We start from the raw sequence: 12,298 nt of genomic DNA, 5'->3' as shown, positions 1-12,298 counted from the left end.
TCTCTAATCTAAAGCCATTGATCTTATGTTTAACTTGCTTGGCTTAACAAATGGAGAAGAGGTGATCATTCTGTATAATGTGAGATAAAGGGGTGAGTATAAACCGTTGAGGGAGGACTATTAAAGAAGTGCTGGAATAGGCATTAGCTATCTATTAATTTGGGCTGAGAGCTGTATGACAGTTTCTATTACAAGAGTGAGGATATTAAATGTCCCACTAGTAAAAGTAATGGGGGAAAGGAAATCCGGATTATTTCAAGATAGACCTTGGCTGGATCATGAACAGGACTTACAACGTTGTCACTAATGGTGAAAGGTGTCTGGACTTGACCCAGTGCAGAGTCAGTCATTCCTTTGTCCTTTATTCATGCCCAAATCTACCAATTGCCTTGGTCACCCTCCTGAAGTAATGTAGTTGTCCAGATACCTTTGAAAGGTGTGTGGTTCCTGGTGAGGTTCCCAGCCAACCCTTCCTCTAGCTCTAGGTTACATTGCCTCAGCAAGTTTGCAGGCACAGGAAGCAGTGGTGGGAGTAGACTTGGTCAGATAAGCTCAAGTCGGTATTACAAATGTCTGCACCCACTTATGCTGTTGAGAGACACAGGCAGGCAGACTTCTGGGTTGTCTTATGCTGAGGGTTGGGAGTCACCAGAACAGGTTGCCCAGAGAAGTTGTAGATGTCCCATGATTGTAAGAGTTCAGAGCCAGGTTGAATTATCTTTAAGCAATCTGATCTAGTTGAAGATGTCCCTGCCCATGGCAGAGGGTAGGAACCAGATGGTCTTTAAAGGTCCCTTTCAAACCAAACAACCCAAACCATCCTATGATTCCATGATTGTCATAGCCCTGGATAACTAGAGGTTCTTGTGTACCATTACACCATCAAAATTGTATGATTTCTTGGGGCTGATTAGAACAGAATAATTGGTGGTGGTGTCACACAGGTATTAGACATGGCTTTGTAGTACAACAAAATCCAGAGCCAGATCCCTTAGAAAATGTGAAAGCATGATGCTTCTGTCTTGTTTATGCTCTTCTAATGTATACATGATGTAAGAAGATTTACTGTCATATTGTGGCTTTTTTGGCCAAATCTCTTTCTCTCTGACATCTATGCCCCACAAACTGGAATTTTTTTAATGAAGAGTAACTAGTTGCTTTAGAGATCAGCGTGGAAATAAAACAAACAGTTGTACTGTTATTGTGGGGTGTTTTAATTAAGAAGTTTCTAGAAATCATCTGATTCATCCTTGTAAAATAACACTCCTTATCTACCAGACAGGAGCACGAGTTTCAAGGACATCATTCTGAAAAGCTCCTAAAATGTTGCCCACCATGTGGCCCCACAGACACCAAGCCACTGATGACCAAGGTAGTCCCAGACCTAGAAACAGTGTAGATGTGTTAGCATCTGAGTTAATACGCCCTGTGGAAATGCAAGGTAGGTCAGCTGGACCATAGCCTGAGCAGCTTTATGGCTGCCAGACCAAAGCTGGCATCTTCTCACAGTGCTGTCACTGCTGACACTTGTTTTCTTGCACTATATTCTATCCCACAGTTCGACATGCTGTAATTTAGAATACTGAGGCACAAAACTGGCAGTGAAATAAATCTTCCAGTTTTGAAAATGTCCCTGGAATGATGTACCTGTGTTTCACATTTCTTTGGGATCGAGACTGTCATTCAGTGTTCAATTGTTCAGCTTGTTCAGCAAGAGCCCATGAGGCTCAGTCCCAGTGGTTTCCCAGTTGTGGTTTGTGGGACTCTGGAATGCTGAGGCCCAGCTGGGCAGCACATAACTGCTGCCTTTGCAAAACTGTCACAAGGGACATGCATGGGTGAGGTGTAATCAGGGGTATTGACCCCTGTATGGCTAAAGGGCTAGAGACTTTTCTGTGGTCCAGAAAGTCTAAGAAACTTTTCTCCAAAACCCGTCAAATAAATGAGAAGAGATCTTAACTTAAGATACTTGGACTGAGGGATTCCATTTAGATTAATCTCTCACTTTAAGCTTCAGAAATAAACCCCAAGATGAGGACCCAGAAACCGTGATCATGGCTAGAGAACAGCCAGAGACAGTGCTTTGCCATATCTCTAACAGGTATGGGGGCATCTGAAGTCTCATTTCTCCCAGTGTCCTTTGCATGATCATTTCAGTGGTGTCTTTACAAAAAAATCCACTAGTAATGCAAAAAAAGAAGTTATATAAATAGATCCCAATCAGAGTTCAAGACCCCTGAAAACTCATAATCCTGACTGAACATCTCCAAAGACCCTGGCACTCAAAACTATAACCTTTAAAAGCTGAATGGAAGGATTACTTTACTGGGAAGGCAATTGCTACCACAGATATTGCCCTGGGGCAATCCACTTAATTTTCAATATTACCCACCTTTCCCAGGTGTGTAGAAAATGGTAGTAATTTAGGATTAAGGATAGTGAACTGGGCATACCTTTGATGAAGATGGACTAGAAATACAGATTCTGCCCAGCAGTCAATGTTTTTCCTATCATTTCTCTCCAGATTAAATTTTAAATGCAGGCCTCAGGCAGCAAAGGATATATTTTAAAACAAAATAGGATTGTTAATAGGTTGTAGCCTTAATTTTTTATCCAAAAATCAGTAATTCAGCAAGACCACCATGGCTGGAAGAAGAAGTAGAAAAACAAAGGATTGTTAGTATACGTGAATTTTGCTTGAAAGCCAGTATTGGTAATAGTGAAAAATATAGGTAAAACAACATTCTTACATTAATTATATGATACTTCATATTATGAAACAAGGATTGGCCCAGAGGGGCAGGGTTCCTGAAGGAAAACTAGCTTGTAGTATTCTCTGGTGCAAGGAAGCAATGGCCATTGGGGTATGATATCTGATCACTAGTAGAGATCAAAGTTATGTTAAATGTAAAATAGAAAACCCTGAACATGCACCCTCTTACCATGCAAGGGCTGTCACTGACAATTCCAAATGCCACAAATGAGAATATGCATAATGACTCCCAGAAGCAGAGCTGACTGGTGATGTCTATCATCCAGTCCCTACCTGCTTTTTACCATCCCTCCTTTTTACACCCCCTTCCTTGGGGAATTTGAAGGAGCTCTTTCCATGAATCCAGTGGTTAAAGCTGGGACAAAATCAGACTGGCAGTAGAGCATCTACAACTTTCAAAGAGATTAAAAAGCCCTGCTTGACTCCAGAAGCACAAAATAGTGCAGATAAAAATAACACTGAAGTTAAATATGGAAATGGCAGGAGATTTTGCTAACTTAAAAGGGAATATTTAAGTATCTTTGGCACAGTAAACTGATGCAGAACTTTAGAGAGATGATTTGGGGAAATTAGGAAAGAATATGAAGTTTGGTGGTTCCCCCACTTTCTCAAAGCTGCACACCAATTTCCAGTAACTAATAAAGCTCAGCAAACATGGAATGACTTGTGCATGGGCACAGCTCCAGCAGAGCTGCCTGCCCCCAGCCCGCCTGGTTGGCAGACAGCTCCAGGCACTCTGCTGGGAAGCTCACATCTGCCATGCTGGCTCAATTTGAGTCTGTATTAGATAAGACTCTGATAAAATGATTTATTCCTACTGTCCTGAGATTCTTCAGTGTTTATAAAACCTGAGCAATCCCAAGCTCTTCAGCTCTGCAGATAATGCAGCTGTACAGAAACCCAACACATGAAGTAGGGCCCCAATCCAGTGAAAAACTCTGTGCTCCCAATAGGAACTAAGTGTAATAACAAAAACAGTAACAATGTCAGTCTTGCTGGTGTTGGTCTCTTCTTTGAGAATTGCCACATGTTCTGCACACATCTGTTAATTATGCATAACAGTTTTAAGAGTTAAAAAGCTTTGGACATTGTTGGATGGATTAGCTGAGTCAAGAAAGTGATACATGAGTTTCCTGTATCACACAGCAGTGTGGGGATGGTTTCCTGAATAAAACCAGATAATCCTGACTCCCAGACTTCTGCCACAGCCAATTTCTGTGATTTGCTAGAAGGTTGTATACCATTCTGCAGAGTGGGCATCTGAAGATGCACGTGGCCAGTGCATTCAAACAGGAGGGAAAACAGCATCAGAACTGAGGGGTTTATATATTTTGCAGTCATCCCGTTGCTTTCTGCTCGTTCACCTTGTCCAGCATGGTTTTCCTTAAGCAGCCTGATGGAGATAATACTGCCTCTGTCCCTTGCCAACAAGATAACAGAGTAAGCACAAGTCAGCTACAACAGTAAAATAGGGGTTTGTGTGTTAACTTGCTTGTTGAGCACTTATACAAAAGCCAGCTGTCAGTCTAGAGTTAATATGATCTGCCATTAAGCAGTCTGGTCACATCTCCCTATTAAACCCAAAAGCAATATGAAATGTTGAGTGTAGGGGGGGGGGAGGGGGAAAGTGGTTTTCCTGTCTGCAGGAAGCCAAAGCATTAGTGTTCCTGAAGAAGACAACAATTTTAAAAGCTGCAAAGTCATCAGAAAAATACAAGTGTTGGAACATTTTAGGGGAAGAGCAGAATTGCCCAGGGCTTCCCAGCTGTGCAATCAGTCAAGGAGTTTTATCCATAATTTATTAAGAGAGGAATACTTAGCAAGGCAGTACCTCGTGCACACCACACACTTAGTGAGAATAATCCAGTGTAGAGAGAGGACTCAGGCTGCAAGCATAGCTTCTCTGGGAGGAACTGGATTAAAGGCCATGGCATTGCCTGGCTGCTCTGCATGAGTTACTCTGGGCAGGAGAGACCCTTTATTTGCTCTCTCCCTTATCACTAGTTGATAGTTTGGAGAAGAGGGTGGAGCCTTAGAGGTTTCACCACTTTTCCTAAAAATGTGGACAAACTGAGACCAGAATGGCCATGTTTTCTTCATTATTTGTAAGCAGGGACTGGGCAAGCTCCATTCCCAAATTCCAGGCCACATCATTGATATTAAGCTCTTGACTACTCCATACAGCAGCTCTGTGAAGGGCAGCAGTGTCATGTCCATGTTAGGGGATGAAGGAACCTCAAGCCTTTACAGCTGCAGGTCTGGAGGGACACTTGTATCCCTGTGTGACAGCTCCAAGCTTTCCCTCTGCTGCAAGGACAACAACACACATACGAAATCAGCAGATAGTCCCTTCCATTCCCTCTGGCAGTGATCACTGACCCTGGTGTTTTACCTGTGCTCTTAGTTACAAGAATATAAAAAATGCCATTGGTTCAGTCTCTTAAAATTATTATTTGGCATTTTGGTTGAGGGTTGATTTCCAGCTCTACCATGTCTTCCAATGTGTCCTTTGGTAGCTGTCCCATCCATGCTATTGAGGAGTTGCTCCAGACAAGAGATACTATGAGTACCTGCTGATGGAAAGGAAAAGAAAAAGGAAGATTTTATCTGGGACCAGAAGAAGTGACCAAAAACAAAGAGGCAAAATCATCACTTGCCCCTAACCCTGTTGATCAGACCCAATGAGATCATGTAACAGCTGCTTCAGAGCAGGAAGTTGCTGGTGGTGGCTCCCAAGTTCTTGCTTGTTGCCCCAAACAGGACTTTGTGCTGAAGACAGTAGAAGTGGTGCCACAATAAAAAAATTATCAATCTGTTTAAATGCCCATTATCTTTCCCACAACCTGCTATCTAAGTAATTTCTTCAAGCCAGGAAGACTGGCCCTTATGGGAAGTGATTTCCAGGCTTTGACATAGGATGGGCAATGGAGGTGTCAATGCTGCAGGCAGGAAGTCATGAGAATTTGGAAAGGTTAGAGTGTGCTGTCATGGCCAAAGCTGGGAGTTTACATTAATAAATTTGGCTCCTAAATGAACTGCCATGAGAGCGAAGGAAGAACTTCATTCACCAAGCACTGAAACAGAGTCAGTGCTGGGAGACAGGGAAGGACAATCAGGTTCCATGAAGGAAATAAAGAAACAGTAAGAGGACTGGAAGGACCGCAGGCACTCAAGGGCAGCAGCAGCTGGTTTGGATCAGATCAGGTCAGATCTATCAGTTCAGGAAGACTCTGAAATTGGATCAGGTCATTCAAAGCCATCCCCTTTATCCAAGCATGAAATGAAAATTCTGAATTTGCATTGCCATGAAATTTGCATTTAGCTTTGTCTGCTTAGCAGGATAGGTGCTCCTTACTAAGCTTCAAATGTCATACCCCTTTGAAATAAACACCGAATAACTCAGTGGGAACTGCAGCTCACAGCTTCCTTCTTTTGTGGCTGGATCAAAGAAGTACCTGACCTGAGTAGGTGTTAAAACTCTCACTGTACCTGTTCTTTTGAACAGGAATTTAAAACATTCGGTGTTTCCTGGAATCTGGTCTGAAACCCAGCTTTGAGCAGAGAACCAAAAGAATGCAGAAATGTTTTATAGTGCTCCAGAGTAGTTTACATCCCAGGAAGAAAAGCAAATGCCACAGGCAGGAAGCAGGGCTACATTTCCATCCTCATTTTCCTGAACACGGACAGCTTTGTCCCGATCATATAACTCTGATAAGTGATAATAAATTAACAGTCCATTAATTTAGGAATTTATTATTTAAAAACAACGGCTGTTTGGTGAGAGGAACAAGCATTGAGATGGAGGTCTGTGACCTTCTATTCAGATTCTAGCAGTGAGGTGGGTTGTTATAAAGATACTCTAAGTTCAAGATACAACGCAGTTCTTTGCTGTCTTCGGTCTGCTTGCAGATCCCCGCAGCTGGGCCAGTGAGGATGCAAAAAACTGGCACAAATCAAATACCTCCACTCAGCCCACTAAAGAAGGCCACAGAAGCAAGTAATTTTCAGATATGGGAAGACACAGGTATGATGGGAAAGGCCACAACGTTAAGCCCTGACAACTGGTCGGGAGATGCATGTTGTCTGAGCTCTATATCCAGATACTGTTGTCAGTGACATGGTGAGGAAAAACTGAGTGGCACCTTTTAAGAATTTGGGTCTTATTTCCTGTCTTTCAACAGTTCAATCATTTCATAATAAAGAACTTTTTTCCTAAGATTCACCCTAAATCTAGCCTTTTCTAGCTTAAAATAATTACCCCTTGTCCTGTCATTACGTGCCCTAGTGAACGGGCCTTCCCCAGCCTTCTTGTAGGGCCCTTTCAGGTATTGCCATAAGGTCTCCCCTGAGTCTTCTCTTCTTCAGGCTGAAAAACCCCAGCTTCCTCAGCCTGTCTTTATAAGAGAAGTGCTCTAGCCCTCTGACCATTTTTGTTGCCTTCTTCTGGACCCTCTCCAACAGGTCCATGTCCTTCTTGTGTTTGGGGCAATATCTTGAGATATATCTGTGATTGTTCTCTGAGACATTTCGTACAACTATTATAAATCAAAATAATGAACCTTTCTTTGACCATATTTGGTAGCTCCTTGTGGAGAGAGAAATGCAAAGAGAAATCCATTCAGGGTTGTTTGGGGAGGATTTGAATGGTGGTCCACTGATTCCAGCTCACAGAAGTCTCAGTGTCTACTTCGGCAAGTGATATTTATAGATTTACTAAAGGCTGAAATAATTCAGATGTTACTTCTTATAAATATCCCAGGACTATGTGGGGAGTTTCTAAATTAGTTTTTGAGGTTTTATTTTCTTTTACTAAGATGGATACACCTAGGAGAACTCTGCTATTAAATTGAGGAAGAAAGTAACCTTTAATTTGCAGGTATCTGTCAAGAGGCTATTTGGAACACTAAATTATCCCTGTAGATCTCTAAATGAAATTGTATTTCCCTTTCATATTACATTATTCAGATAACTGATAACTTTACTCCATTATACTGCAGAGATACTTTATCCAAATTAATATGTTGTCTAACCCAAAGGCCACCAGGATGACTGTGTGGCCAAACCCAATCCTGATGTAAAGAGGTAGAGATCTATTGGATTCTAATCTCCAGGGCTGCATTTCTGACCTAGAGAATCATGAAGATTTAGTGAGTTATGGTAGCAAGTTGTTTGTAAACTTCAGCTATTGGATTAAAGACCAGAGGTCTCCTTAAACTGATGGAGTGTGAAGCGTCTTAGTAGTCATAAAGGCAGAACTCAACCCTGTTTATTTTCTGTGCTTTGCATACTGCTTCTTCTCCAGAGCAGACACACGAAATGGAGCATTTCTTACAACTCTGTACCTGTCTTCATGTCTCAATGATGCATTGCCTCTTCCCATTGAAATCCAGCTCTTCTGGATATATCCTTGGAGAGCAGGATGCTCAGGGATACACTCCCTGCTGGACGACATGCTTTTAGGACTGGGGAGAAAGATGTGCAGGTTGCTCCAAAAGGTATCACATCCAGGCAGTGTGCACTGTCCACACAGAAAAAAAACACAATAAACCAAACAAACAAAAAACCAGCAGCCAAACAAAACCAAAACAAGCACACAAACACAAAAAACCCTTCAGCAAAGGGCAATGAGTAACAATTCACAGGGAGATTATTTCCCTACATGCACCCATGGTATCACCCTTTCCTCCTTGACTGAGAGGATCTCAGGGGGAGAAGGGATCCCCCAGATCATTTAATTTAGCCCCTGTTGTTGCAGGCAACCAATTTATGTGCCATCTTCAAAATAGCTTAGTCTCGTACACTGACCACATCCAGAAACTGTTCCAGAACCTCTCTCCTTTGATGGTTAGATATTTTTAGTTCAGGAGCATCCCTAGCAAGTCTCTATGTCTATTCTTTCACCTGCATTAATCTTCTTTTCCCTGGTGCTCAGTACCCATCCAGTACATTGGCTCATCCTCACAAATTTGCTGACAGCAGCCACACACTTGCTCATCCTTCTTTTGCTAGGCTGTAGGAGTTACACTCTTCTAGTCTCTTTCTGTAAAAAACCCTCTCTTGTTCCTATCCATCCCACTTTCCTGCTCCTGTCAGTTTGCCATTAATCTCACTTGCATGTAGGTGGCCAGAATTTTACATTTACATTTTAAATAGAAAGATGTTGCAATACTTGATGCCTGACCAGTGCCTTACACAGTGCTGTCACTACATACCTACCATCACTGCATGTTCTTCTCCCAGTGCAGCCTACCATGGTATTTGCTGTTTCATAGCCACACTACACCTGTGGCTCACTGAATTTCCTTTATCCTTAAAGGTTATATAAACTTTCTTTCCTTGTTCACACACTAAGCTTGAGATCAAAGGGGAAGTCTGGTGGTCATCTTAGCACAGGCAAGTGAGAAGGGAAGATGGCAAAAAAAATGTTAGTAAGACAGAGCTGCATTTAAATATAAGCCTCCCTTGCTGTGAACTGTCCTGTTTTACAGATGAAGGATGATCTAGCCATGCAGGATTTCATTACCTTTACTTTGATATATCAGCACATTCAATGTTACAGCCCTCCCACCTGTCTTCCTTAGTTTATTGTCTGCCATTACTTTACAGTGCTAAGCAAAGTCTAAACTGAGCTCCTCACAGCAGATACCTGCTATTTTAGAGGTCCATAAAGTGCTGTGCCTATGAGGCCATCTCAGTAAACTATAAAAATGCAATAAAGATGACTGGAGTGTAATCATAGTTGGTAACTTGGCTTTGAAAATGACATCTTAAGTCAAGATCATCCAACAAATAGACAAAGCATAGGCTGCAACTAGGAAAGCTTTGGCTCCTTGGCTAACTCTGTCCTGGATCTATGATCCTGGGCAGCTGCTTCACCTCTCCAGGCTTCCCTTTCCTCTCCTACATTTGTTCACTTGTCTCTTTAGACCGCTTGATCTATGGGGACAGAAGTGGATTTTTCTTTTATTTCTTTTTGGTGTCCAGTGCTTCTCACAACACAAAAAAAATATTTCAGCCTCCTTAGGTTATGTTTCTGTTTTAACCCTCAACCCCAACTTGAAACTGAGCTCACAAATCTATCATTTGATAGACTTATTTTTTTTCTCCCTATATGTGGAAGTGACCATAAACTCAGCATGAGAAAAATTAAATAAATTAGTAATCATTGCACAGTGGCCTTATTTTTATTTAGCTGCAGAAAAAGCGTTGTAACGTCAGTTCAGAAGATGTATGAGGATTTTTTTTTTTCCCCAGGAGCTTTAATTTTTATTTGCTTGAAAGAGGAGTCAAGAAGTTTTGACCTGTGCCTTTCTGCTTCTTCCTGTGGCCTTAGTTACCTAACAGCACATCTCCATATCTGAGACATTTATTAGTTCTCCTGCCTTCTCTCTGCAGAGTAAGCCACCTCACCACCCTCTGGTTTCCTTAGGAGAAGGTAATGCACAAGTATGAAGAGACAGAATGACTAAGGAAAACAGGAGCAGCCCTCCCTGGTGGGTTGGCTCAAGCCTAGCTCAGCCAAAGTCCCCAAATGCACTGAAAGCTGCGAATCTCTACCCATTACTAAATTACATCCAAAGGTTCCTATCTGCTTTGAGCAGGTCTGTCCAATGCAATGACCTGAGTGCTGGCGATAATGTGAATCTTTCACCACCCCTACAGCACATTTTCAGATACAGCAGGGTGTGGAGATTGCATTTTCAAAGGCAGAAAGTTTCACTTCTTCATAGTATTGCTTTTCAATAGGTTACTGAGAACTCACCAGTGCTAAACTTCTGGGGCTGATTTCTGCCATAGATGTGTGAGATTTGCTTCTTCAGGAGTCGTTAGCAAGGTTTGAACCCCTGACCTGTGGAACTGAGCACAGATCTCCACCTCCCAAACTCAAAGCTGAACTTCACCGGCTGCATTAGACTCTTATCTTCTCAGACAACAGGGATGCATGGTGTATACTTTGAAGGCATCTGAAGTTCTCCTGAAGCCAACTATCTGAGGGCAAGGATTTGGCCTCTCCGTATTTTGTGGATTTTCTTGCTCAGACCAGTCAATTAAAACACACTGACATTTGCTACAGTATTCCATTTCCAGCTGTCTTTTAGGGTTTTTCAACAGGCTTTGGTGCCCAGCAGGAGCTATAACTGGAGCAAGTCTCTGACATTTTAAATTCAAGCAGCCGTGACACTTGCAGGAACAACCCTTCTGAAGTCAGTCACGTAACCCTCTCCTCATCCATCTGTCCAAGTGGCTCTGAATAGAGGGAATGTTTGTGCTGATAGAATAAGTTTTCTCTGGGAAATTTTTTACTTGTATATTACTTATTGATGAAGGTTGAACTGAAGATGAACCCAGCACAAAATCTTTACCATATTTGTAGGCCAAAAGAGAGAAAAGAAGTAAAAGAGGCAGCCATCATCCTTATCCCTTAGACCAAGTCCAGTAGGAATATGACAGAAGCAAGAGACATTCTGAGCTATGAATGTAGTAGAGGGATCTGTGGAGTGCCAAGGGACCCCTGCTGAGTTCTACCAGGTAAGCAGCACCCACTAGTGATTCAGATTTCCAGAAGCATTAAAACACCAAACTAGAAGGGTGGGGGTGGAAGAAGGAAGACAAGTGGAAATAGAAAAATATTGCCTTGCTTCTGTGTCTGTTTGCCCGGGGTGATGGTCAAACTAGGTGGACTCCCATTGAACGTTCTCATAACAGTAGAAATGTTTCCATTTAATGGTCCACTTCCCAAATGGTTACTGTGGTCTTCAGGGCATTTCAGGGCTCAGCCATGCATCAGTTTTATTTTACCTTCACTAGCAGATTATCTGATTCAAAAGGATGCTTTGCTGCCAAGAGGGTTTGCTTTCTGGATATAGACCTAAAGCTACAAACTGCTCAGCCAAGGGTTGTGATGGAGAGTGGAGAGAGGACTGCTCTTCGTCTCCCTTTTCTCGTGATGTTGACAGGATGGTTCTCCTTTCGCCTTCTTACTCTTGTCTGTATAGCTAAGTATTTCATCTAAGTAGGAACAGTGCTGATATAGGTTAAACTCACTGGGTCTGGCTCCAGAAGACTTGAAGAGTCTGTCCTCTGCTTCCTTGTGCTGTGGCTCTCTTGAGACACCAAGTAAGTGTTTGACTCATCCCAAGCTTACAAAATGTTGCCACCTGTACCTCAATCTCTCTTCACTGTGTTTCGAGAAGCCAGGCAGCACTTTCATCCTCTGTATCACAGCACTGCCATCACTTCCGACGCAGAGCAGGAAAGTTAGGTGCTGAGCTGAACACAGAAAAAGGTAGAGCTTTTTGACTGGAAAATGTTCAGAAAGACATTCCTCTGTTTTTTTGCCTCCAAGAACAGGTGTATTTTCTTGGAGAGGGTGAGAAACCAAAATCCCCAGTCAGTAGCTGAGTAGACATAGAAGACAGAAACTGCTCTACTCCAACAAGGATGTTTACTCAGAGAGGCATCAGACATGGCAGGGAGGTTGAAAGAGCTCTTTCCCTGCTAACAAGCAGAGAGTTCACAGGACAT

The sequence above is a fragment of the Apus apus genome, chromosome 2 (genome assembly GCF_020740795.1).
Source record: "Apus apus isolate bApuApu2 chromosome 2, bApuApu2.pri.cur, whole genome shotgun sequence".
In the NCBI taxonomy this organism is placed as follows: domain Eukaryota; kingdom Metazoa; phylum Chordata; class Aves; order Apodiformes; family Apodidae; genus Apus; species Apus apus.
The sequence above is the reverse complement of the archived record's forward strand: the minus strand, read 5'-3'. Positions refer to the sequence as shown.